Raw genomic sequence first — 10,702 nt, 5'->3', positions numbered from 1 at the left:
ACAAGACCGGCAGCACCTGTCTCTTCAAAAAAATATGGCCCTATGATAAATGATGCTGTAAACCCGCACCACACAGTGGCCTTTTCAGGTTGAAGGGGTACTGGTTGATTTGCATGTGGATTTTTCATTGCCCATATTCGATAATTCTGTGTATTTACACATCTTGTAAGGCGGAAGTGGGTTTCATCTGTGCACAAATTCTTCCACGGCCGATCATTTTCCACTTCCATGCGAGCAAGAAATTCTAAAACAAAGGTCTCTCTTGCTGGCAGGTCAGCAGGAAGCAGCTCGTGCACGTGGGTAATTTTGAATGGACAGTAAAGAAGGATGTTTCACAGGATTTTACGCGCCGTGATCACGGGTATGCCCAATTTTCGGGGAATTCTCCATGAGCTACACGTTTTCACACCACCACTAATATCCTCCTGCATTGCTATGGCCACTGCTTCCACTGACGTCGAATCAATTCGTTTCCTCCCTCTACTAGGTTTCACACCAAAAGAACCAGTCTTTTAGAATTTCCAGATCATTTTCTCCAGACCTACAACCGCCATTGGAGCACGCCTTTCTTCAAACCCTTCAGTGTCCGGAACTTCTGCAGAAAGACGTGTGCGCAGTCATCATTCTTGTAATACAGCTTTACAAGCAGAGCGCGATCCTGCATTGAGGCAGTCACGGCGAACGTCGCAGACGCGAAAGAAGGAAAAGCCGTGTACCCAGCGTGTTTCTATCGACTTGAATGGGTCGTGCGAATAAAAGGTGTTTTCATTTGCATATTCTAACACATACAGTGCCATCTATTAATCAATTTTCACACTAATTTTTCTCTTCTGCCATACGTTCTCCCTCTTCTCCAGTGATACTCCGTTGCAATTTGATGTCATTCTGACCATTGGTGTTATTTCTACAGCGTTTTGAAAGTTTAACTATAATTAATCACTTTGTATATACTTAAAGTACCTAGCACTTCATTGTTATTCAAAGTCGTACGTTTAGTTAGCTAATTTTGATGTCTCCTGTGTATCTCCTCTCCTCTTGTCCATTTTCCATAAAACATTTTTTATTGTTTATGTTAAATACAGGTATTAGCTTTATATCTCTCTAAAGTTTCTTTTTACCTTCTACTTCTTATCCAACTGGACAGTGCGAACTGTTTTAGAATTTGAACCATTGTTGAGCATTTGTTGGCTTTAGGCATTTCCAGTGAGTTGGATTTATATGACGGGGGTTCCAAAGTTAGGAATATCTATGAGCTGACTTGAAGCTTATGCAGTTCCATCACTTCCAAGCGCTCACTAAAACCTCTGTTGAAACAAGAGAAAGAGCTGAAGGTAACTTTAATTTTAAGCGTGGATAGTAGTGTACCGCAATTATGCTCAGATATATTCTTGTATATATTAGTACTTGTGCCGACGGAGTAGAATCAATGAACTGTTCGACATTCTTTTGCTTTGGGAGACATCATTCGCTACCATACTGGAATGCCTGATTCTTTTACAGTTCTCGATCTTATTTGCTAAATCCGAGAGAGTTGGCAATACCCAGAAGCGTTCCAAACTGTTCTCTGTGTGTAGACTGCTTTTTCGTTTTACTCTTTCCCTACTTGCTTGAATCCTGGACCAACACAGCCAAATCGCAGCAGGCTGGGTAGGGAGTGCTTAGATTAGATTAGTACTTGTTCCATAGATCATGAATACGACACTTCGTAATCATGTGCAACGTGTCAGGTTAATAAAAGGTGTTTATACAAGATATTACATTACACAAAATAGTACATGACACTGAATATTTTTAATTTCTTTTTTTTTTGGGGGGGGGGGGGAGGGGGGGTTGGCGAAATTACCCACTTACTCTATCCAAAAATTCATCTAATGAGTAGAAGGAGTTGCATTAAGAAATTCTTTTAATTTCCTTTTAAATGCTATATGGCTATCTGTCAGACTTTTGATACTATTGGGTTAGTGACCAAAGACTTATGTGGCAGCATAATTTACCCCCTTCTGAGCCAAATTTAGATGCATTCTGAGCTGAGAAACCTGCGTCAGGATTACCGGTTCTGGCACTTTTCTTCCAACCCAAGGAAGCCTCTCGACAAGTTTGATCACCTAAACCTTTTCTGTTTTACTCTGTAGGCCGCGGAGTACAGCAACGGAGTCACCGTCCTTTCCCGCCACTTATAACGCTATCTGAAAATGCAGAACGGTTCCTGACTGAAAATAAATAAATAGAAAGTGACAACTGGTTGCGATATTTGCCTTAAATCCTACAGAAACCTCCCGAAATCCTTGCTGGAGACAGTGCATTAATACTATTTTCAGTTTATTTCTGAGACTACCTTATCTGTTGTGCGAAACAAAAATTAAAAAATTAAGTGCGCGAGCGCTCATGTTTGTGACTGTGTGTGTGTGTGTGTGTGTGTGTGTGTGTGTGTGTGTGTGTGTGTGTGTGTGCGAGTGAGTGTGCGTGCGTGCGCGCGCTTATGTGAGTGATTTTGATCCTTTATTACCTGCTACTTAATGAAACATGTACCTAACATTTCATAAGGCTTACCTGAAGGTAAGAGTGTTGACCTACTGCATATTAAACGCCAACTTTTATATCCCAGCGGTTTGTTCAAATGGTTCAAATGGCTCTGAGCACTATGGGACTTAACTGCTGTGGTCATCAGTCCTCTAGAATTTAGAACTACTTAAACCTAACTAACCTAAGGACGTCACACACATCCCAGCGGTTTCCAAACATCCTGCGCAGCATAATGCTTCGCTGTTTATAGTTAAGAATGCTAACAGAAAACCAGAAATACGCCCTCCCCCCCCCCCCCCCCCTCTCTCTCTCTCTCCCTCACTGTCTGTCTCTCTAGACAGCCAACAATTGGCAACAATACGGAAACAAAAGATACATACGGGAAAGCGGTAACCATGTAAATGAAGTAAGAAGGGACTCGTGTATTGTAACAGTATTATTTATCACGGTGGAATGCAGTCAGTGCAACGCAGAGTACGATGGCGGGCTGAAAAGTAATGCTTCGGAATCTTTTATGTGAAAACTCTTAGGTTTTTAAATGAAACAAACGACATTAACATTCTACACCTTTTTCTTCACGTCTACATATTTTCAGCCCTTTGCCGCTAGAGCTCCGAACTGTAGTGTCTAACACGGCGGCGTGTAACGGAACTATGTCGGTGCGTGAGAAGCCACGTGCTGTAATCGTGTTTCCAATTTGAAGAGTTCGTCCACACATTGGAGCACCTTCTCCTTCAGGATAAAAATGACAGATCACACACGAGAACTGTGACTCTGCGACAATCCGACGCCTTGGTTCAATGTCACCGATCATCCTCCATACAGAACCGACATGGGAGAGATTTTCATATGCTTCCTAAACTCAAAGAACACCTTCGAGAACTATACTTTGTGATGAACCGCTGCAAGTAGAGCTGAGGTTGTGGTTCCGTCCACAAAGTCAAACATTCTAGTGTCGGTTTCAACAAAATTTTCTCTCAGTGTGTTAGTCGCCATGGTGACTATGTTTACGAATAAATATCAAGACGTGAAGAACAGGATGTTGAACGTAAATCTTTTTTTTTTTTTAAAAAAAAGGTTTAGAAGTTTTCGTATAAAAATTTGTAGGCGTCACTTTTCAGCACGCCCCCATATCACTGGTGCCTAATACACATGAAGCAGCAGCAACAGAACTTGAGATTACACACAGGAATTAATTCTAAGATGTGGCGAGAGTAGGTATTGTACAATATATACAAGTAAAATGTTAATTAGTTACTATGCTGATACTGACCAGGTAGCAGGCGAAGGTGAGGCAGAGGAAGCACGCCGTGTGCCACGTGCTGCCCAGCAGTGGGAAGCCCAGAAACAGCCACGCCTGACGCAAACAGACAGACACTTCCCATTACAGGCTGCGACGTACCAGCGATTAAAAACAGTGTTACAGAAGGTACAGTACTTCTTAGTTTAATGCCAGACAATTATCACAAACGGACAGTCGTCAGACTACCGCTTTCGGTACATAACGACCATCTTCAGATAAGTCGCGAAAATGGAAATCAAATACAGCTGCTGTACAACAAACATCTCGTGACACGTCGTCTTTCTGCTGTAAGCGTGTGCTGTTCACAACGTGCAAGTGTGCTGTAGACAACATGGTTTATTCCTTAGAACAGAGGATTTTTCTGGTGTTGGAATTCCACCGCCTAGAACACAGTGTTGTTGCAACAAGACGAAGTTTTCAACGGAGGTTTAATGTGACCGAAGGACCGAAAAGCGATACAATAAAGGATCTGTTTGAAAAATTTCAACGGACTGGGAACGTGACGGATGAACGTGCTGGAAAGGTAGGGCGACCGCGTACGGCAACCACAGAGGGCAACGCGCAGCTAGTGCAGCAGGTGATCCAACAGCGGCCTCAGGTTTCCATTTGCCGTGTTGCAGCTGCGGTCCAAATGACGCCAACGTCCACGTATCGTCTCATGCACCAGAGTTTACACCTCTATCCATACAAAATTCAAACGCGGCAACCCCTCAGCGCCGCTACCATTGCTGCACGAGAGACATTCGATAACGATATAGTGCACAGGATTGATGACGGCGATATGCATGTGGGCAGCATTTGGTTTACTGACGAAGCTTATTTTTACCTGGACGGCTTCGTCAATAAACATAACTGGCGCATATGGGGAACCGAAAAGCCCCATGTTGCAGTCCCATCGTCCCTGCATCCTCAAAAAGTACTGGTCTGGGCCGCCATTTCTTCCAAAGGAATCATTGGCCCATTTTTCAGATCCGAAACGATTACTGCATCACGCTATCTGGACATTCTTCGTGAATTTGTGGCGGTACAAACTGCCTTAGACGACACTGCGAACACCTCGTGGTTTATGCAAGATGGTGCCCGGCCACATCGCACGGCCGACGTCTTTAATTTCCTGAATGAATATTTCGATGATCGTGTGATTGCTTTGGGCTATCCGAAACATACAGGAGGCGGCGTGCCCAGCTGAAGCAGTACATCTCATCTGCATGTGAAGCCATTCCGCCAGACACGTTGTGAAAGGTTTCGGGTAATTTCATTCAGAGACTACGCCATATTATTGCTACGCATGGTGGATATGTGGAAAATATAGTACTATAGAGTTTCCCAGACCGCAGCGCCATCTGTTGTTGAAAATTGTAACTACTGTAATTTCGAAAGTTTGTCTGCCTGAAAATGTACTGTTGTCCCAAGCATATTGCAACAAACGCTGTATTTCTATCGCTGCTCGTTTAGTTTTTATTGTCGTTTCAAATATACCGGTCATTTTTGAAACACCCTGTGTATATATATATATATATATATATATATATATATATATATATATATATATATATATGCAAAGAGTGTTCATTGTAACTGAAGACATTGAAATATCTCGACAACTACCCATCACACCAACAAGTTGTAATTCCAATTTGTTTGTCTTGGAGGGGGACATACGACGACAGCACAGTCGACTGGTGGCACCCCATCCCGTGAGTGGGTGGCGTGAGGCGATTTTGAAATCTTCAGTGGGAATGCCCTTTTTTTATTGCAGATAACGATTCTACGGCAAAATCTACATATGTTTTGTCTGAAGCATTTTCTTCGTTTCATTACAGATGGCGCTGTAATCGGAGTAGTAGAAATGGGTATTCAGTCGTAATTTACATGTTACTCAATGGTCCTTGAATATCCACTGGCACCCGGAACTCCACCTCCATGTTGCGAGGGTAGGATAGGTCAGTATTTTATAACTTCTAATAGGAACCTCCATTTGCGACGTTGTATTAATCCAATATATCGAACGGAAGACTACTCGAAGCGCCACCGTGGCCATGTAACGAACTACAGTATATCATAACAGGCAGAACACTGTGAACGGAGGTCACGTATCATGTAGACGTAGAACAGATAGCAGCTCTAAACATTACAATCCTGATGCACTGTTTATTGCCTGCACACCTATCATTTGGATAACAGCCGTGCAAGTGGATGTAGAACGTTGCAAGCACAGAGGAAAAACTGATATGATCCTCATTTACGGAGAACGTAGTAGAAATGTTAAGATTACTGTTGCCTCGTATGCCGAGCGTTTTCCAGAGAAAGCTCGCCCTCTTTTCTTCTTTTACAAGGCTGTGAACGCCTTTGTGTCTGATGTCAGTGTACATAGAGACAAAAGGAAACGAAGCGAACGTGTTACAGGAGAAGATAACGAAATAACTGTAGTAGCGGCAGTTCACCACAACCCAGTGATAGGCGACCGCTATTACATCGCAAATTCCGGCATTTCCTTAGATAGCATTGTCACAATACTGCGTCGTCGTAAGTATCATTCATGCCTCGTGTAACTGCATCAAGAATTTCATGGAGCCGACTTCCATAACCGGGAAGCGTTTGGTGAATGGTCACGTCAACAAATGCAAACGACCCCACTTACTTGTTTTCCGATGAGCCTACATTAAAATACCGTGGTAGCTTTAACCGACATACTGGAGTGTAGACAATCGCTACTGGTTACGGAAAGTTGACCATCAACGTCCTTGGTCGGTTAACGTATGATGTGTTATCATGGGGTACAAACTCATTGGTTCGTATTTTATCGACGGCACATTGAATGGACGCAAGTATCGAACAGGAACTACCAGTACTACTGCAGGATGTTGCACTGGACGTTCGGCAACGTATTTGGTTTCAGTATGACGGTTGTCCAGCGCATTACGCAGTTGAAGCACGGGAGGTATTGACCGTGTTTACAATGGTCAGAGGATCGGCAGAGATCGCCCTATTAAATGGCCCGCTAGGTCACTGGATTTCTTTTTGTCGGGATATTTAAAATATAAGATGTACCACCACGTGCCAACAGAGCATGAAGACATTGTCGACTGCATCAGAAACACCTGTGCTGACATTCCCGCAGATATGCTTCTGTCCCGTGTGTGGTGATTTTAAAAGCGCATCACTAAGTGTATTGCAGTTGGCAGTATTATGTTTGAACACTTATTCTAATTAAAAAAGTAGAACAGTATCCGCCTCTAGGCACGTCCACAGTGGTGCGTCGAGTAGTCCCATTTTCGGAGGAATATAACGTTGCGAATGGGGTTTCCAATTAGAAGTTAAGAAATACTTGGCCGGTCCTACCCTCGCAGCATAGAGGCAGGGTCCCACGTACCATAGGATATTCAAGGGCTACTGAGCAGCACCTCGTAAATTGACGATTGTGCACCAATTTCTATTCCTGCGATTACAGTACTATCTGGGGCGAAACGAAGAAAACGTTTCAGGCAAAACGTCTGTGGATTTTGCCGTAGAATTGTAATTTGCAATATAAAACGCAGGTTCCCATTGAAGATTTCAAAGTTACTCCCACCACCCACACACGTTGTTGGTAGGGGGGTTGAGTGTAGCATTGGATGTCCCCCTTCAAGACAAACAAGTTGGAATTATAACTTTTTTGATATGATGTGTATTTTCGTGATATTTCAATGTCTTCAGTTCAAATGGACATCCTGTATATAGAAAAAACAAGGGTAAAAATATGATGAAACATACCTGATAAAAACAGAAAGCTCATATTATCCTAATACCACCAACCCTAAGTAGCAACGTTAAAAGATATTTGAAACATAGAACACAGTAGCTGCGGGTGACGAGTTTATGTCACAAACGTGTATCTTAAAAAGATACCAAGCTAACATTGTCTACCTCTTATCAGGATGATACTTCCGCTTAACTGTACACTAAAGAACTGAAACTGGTATACTTGCCTAACATCGTGTAGGGCCCCCACGAGCACACAGAAGGGCGCAATACGACATGGCATGGATTCGAGTAATGTCTGAAGTAGTGCTGGAGGGAATTGACACCACGCCTCCTGCAGGGCCGTCCATAAATCCGTGAGAGTACGAAGGGAAGGAGGTCTCTTCTGAACACCATGTTTCAAGGCATCCCAGATACACTCATAATGTTCATGTCTGGGGAGTTTGGTCGCCAGCGGAAGTGTTTAAAAAGTGTTCTTGGGCCACTCTGTAGCAATTCAGGACGTGTGGTGTGTCGCATTGTTCTGCTGGAATTGCCCAAGTCCGTCGGAATGCACAATGGACGAGAATGGATGCAGGTGATCAGACAGGGTGCTTACGTACGTGTCACCTGTAACAGTCGTATCTAGACGTATCAGGAGTCCCATATCATTCCAACTGTACACGCCCCACACCATTACAGAGCCTCCACCAGCTTGAACAGTCCCCTGCTGACATGTAGAGTCCAATGGATTCATGAGGTTCTCTCCATACCCGTACACGCCCATCCGCACGATACAATTTGAAACGAGACCCGTCCGGACAGGAAACATGTTTCCAGCCATCAACAGTCCAATGTTAGTGTCAACAGGCCCAGGCGGGGCGTAAAGCTTTGTGTCGTGGAGTCATCAAGGGTACACAAGTGGCCTTCGGCTCCGAAAGCAAATATCGATGATGTTTCGCTGAATAGCCCACACGCTCACACTCGTTGATGGCCCATCATTGAAATCTGCAGCAATTTGTGGAGGGGTTGCACTTCTGTCACGTTGAACGATTCTCTTCAGTCGTCTTTGGTCCCGTTCTCGCAGGATCTTTTTCCGGAGATTTCATGTTTTGCCGGATTCCTATATTCGCGGTACTCCCGTGAAATCGTCATACGGGAAAATCCCCACTTCATCGCTACCTCGGAGATGCTGTGTCCCATCGCGCGTGCAACGGCTATAACACCACGTTCTTGATAACCTCCCATCGTAGCAGCAGTAACCGATCTAACAACTCCGCAAGACACTTGTCTTATATAGGCATTGCCGACCGCAAGGCCATATTCTGCCTGTTTACATATCTCTGTATTTGAATACGCTTGCCTATATCAGTTTCTTTGGCGCTGCAGTGTATTAGGATAATATATGGTTTCATCTTAAATCTGTTGTTTTTGAGCTTTTCCTATTGTATCACAGTAGTATCTTTCCATTACACTATACTTCACACTTTATATATCGAGCAGTAGTTGTATTTGGTTCCCCTTTTTCTGGAAGACCTAATTTGGTCGCTATGGACTGAAACCGGTAGTCTTACTACAATTAGTTTCTCATTATCGACCAAAATTAAAGGAAATAACTTAGCACAAATACTGACATATACAGAATAGTTATAGCTCTGATTTCAAGCAAAAGAAAAAAAACCTAATTACTACCGCATACCGCAACTATATAACTTATATACTTTGTTTAGTGCTTTAACAGGTTCTCTTTGTGCCAAAATCTTCAGAAAATATCCATGAACAATCTTGGAAATGTTAGTGCCGTTCAGCTACATTCGCACAGTCGTCATATTTTGTTAAAAAAGCTTCAAAAAGTTGAAACAATCTTTCACCAAGATATCTAACTTCTTCTTTCCCGAATTATGGAAACAACTATAGACTTAAAAAAAAGAAAAAAGAGCTATAGACTTTTTCTCAACCATATTCCTAAAGTGGGTACAACAATGTAACATATGTCAATGATTGCACCAAAAAATCACGCTAAAAGAGGATAGTAATGAGAAAGCTAATGCTTAAGCGTATTTTCCGAACGCACTTAGTGTATATGAAAGTAAGTTTGACACGTCATACTTTACTACGAGTTCTTCGACCTTCTTAGCGTTAAATTACTTCCCTAATATTAAACAGCAATGTATCACTGAATACCTCTTTTCTAGAACGTCCTGCATTATAATTCAACTCACCACTGTTTTCAGACTACTAAATGTATTCAAAATCGATTGCTTCACACGAAAACTGATTCGAAAGCATAAACTAAAATTTTCCGTAGTAAAATTTGATTCTGATGTTGCTTCACATGCAACATAAAACATCCGTCCTCACATACAAAACTTTTTTATTCCTGTTTATATTATAAACTTTCTTCGTGTGGTCCAACTTTTCGTATTCATTTTCCTTTTTGGAAGTGGAGGAGGAGGAGGAGATTAGTGTTTAACGTCCCGTCGACAACGAGGTCATTAGAGACGGAGCGCAAGCTCGGGTGAGGGAAGGATGGGGAAGGAAATCGGCCGTGCCCTTTCAAAGGAACCATCCCGGCATTTGCCTGAAGCGATTTAGGGAAATCACGGAAAACCTAAATCAGGATGGCCGGAGACGGGATTGAACCGTCGTCCTCCCGAATGCGAGTCCAGTGTGCTAACCACTGCGCCACCTCGCTTGGTCTTTTTGGAAGTATTCCCAGCTTTACAGACATGTATTTGAAGTCAGAACCATTTCTACTCGCAATGGCATGACAGATTTTATGGCTTGTGGCTTTCATCACCTAGTCCAGAAAAGTATGGTATGAGGATTGTAGAGTGGCGGTATAATTTTGCCCCTTATCATACTACTTTAAATATAGAAACGTAATCTACTCGTCTAGCTGAGGAGTTAGATATCACGCATGCCCTGCTTCAAGTAAAGTGATATTAATTTGCATAGTATGAAGAGTAATCGTTCATACGTGACCAAGATGAACTCGATACTATCAAGCATTCCCTACTTTGCATGTTAATAATCATGTAGTATCGCAGTCGCTTTGAATTGAAGTGGACGCAGCGAGTTCCTATCCGTCGAGAGAAATAGAACGAGGGACGCATTTCAAAAGGGGCAATAAAAGCTGACCCTTCACAGCGGGGA

The sequence above is a fragment of the Schistocerca cancellata genome, chromosome 7, assembly GCF_023864275.1.
Source record: "Schistocerca cancellata isolate TAMUIC-IGC-003103 chromosome 7, iqSchCanc2.1, whole genome shotgun sequence".
Classification (NCBI taxonomy): Eukaryota; Metazoa; Arthropoda; class Insecta; order Orthoptera; family Acrididae; genus Schistocerca; species Schistocerca cancellata.
The sequence above is the reverse complement of the archived record's forward strand: the minus strand, read 5'-3'. Positions refer to the sequence as shown.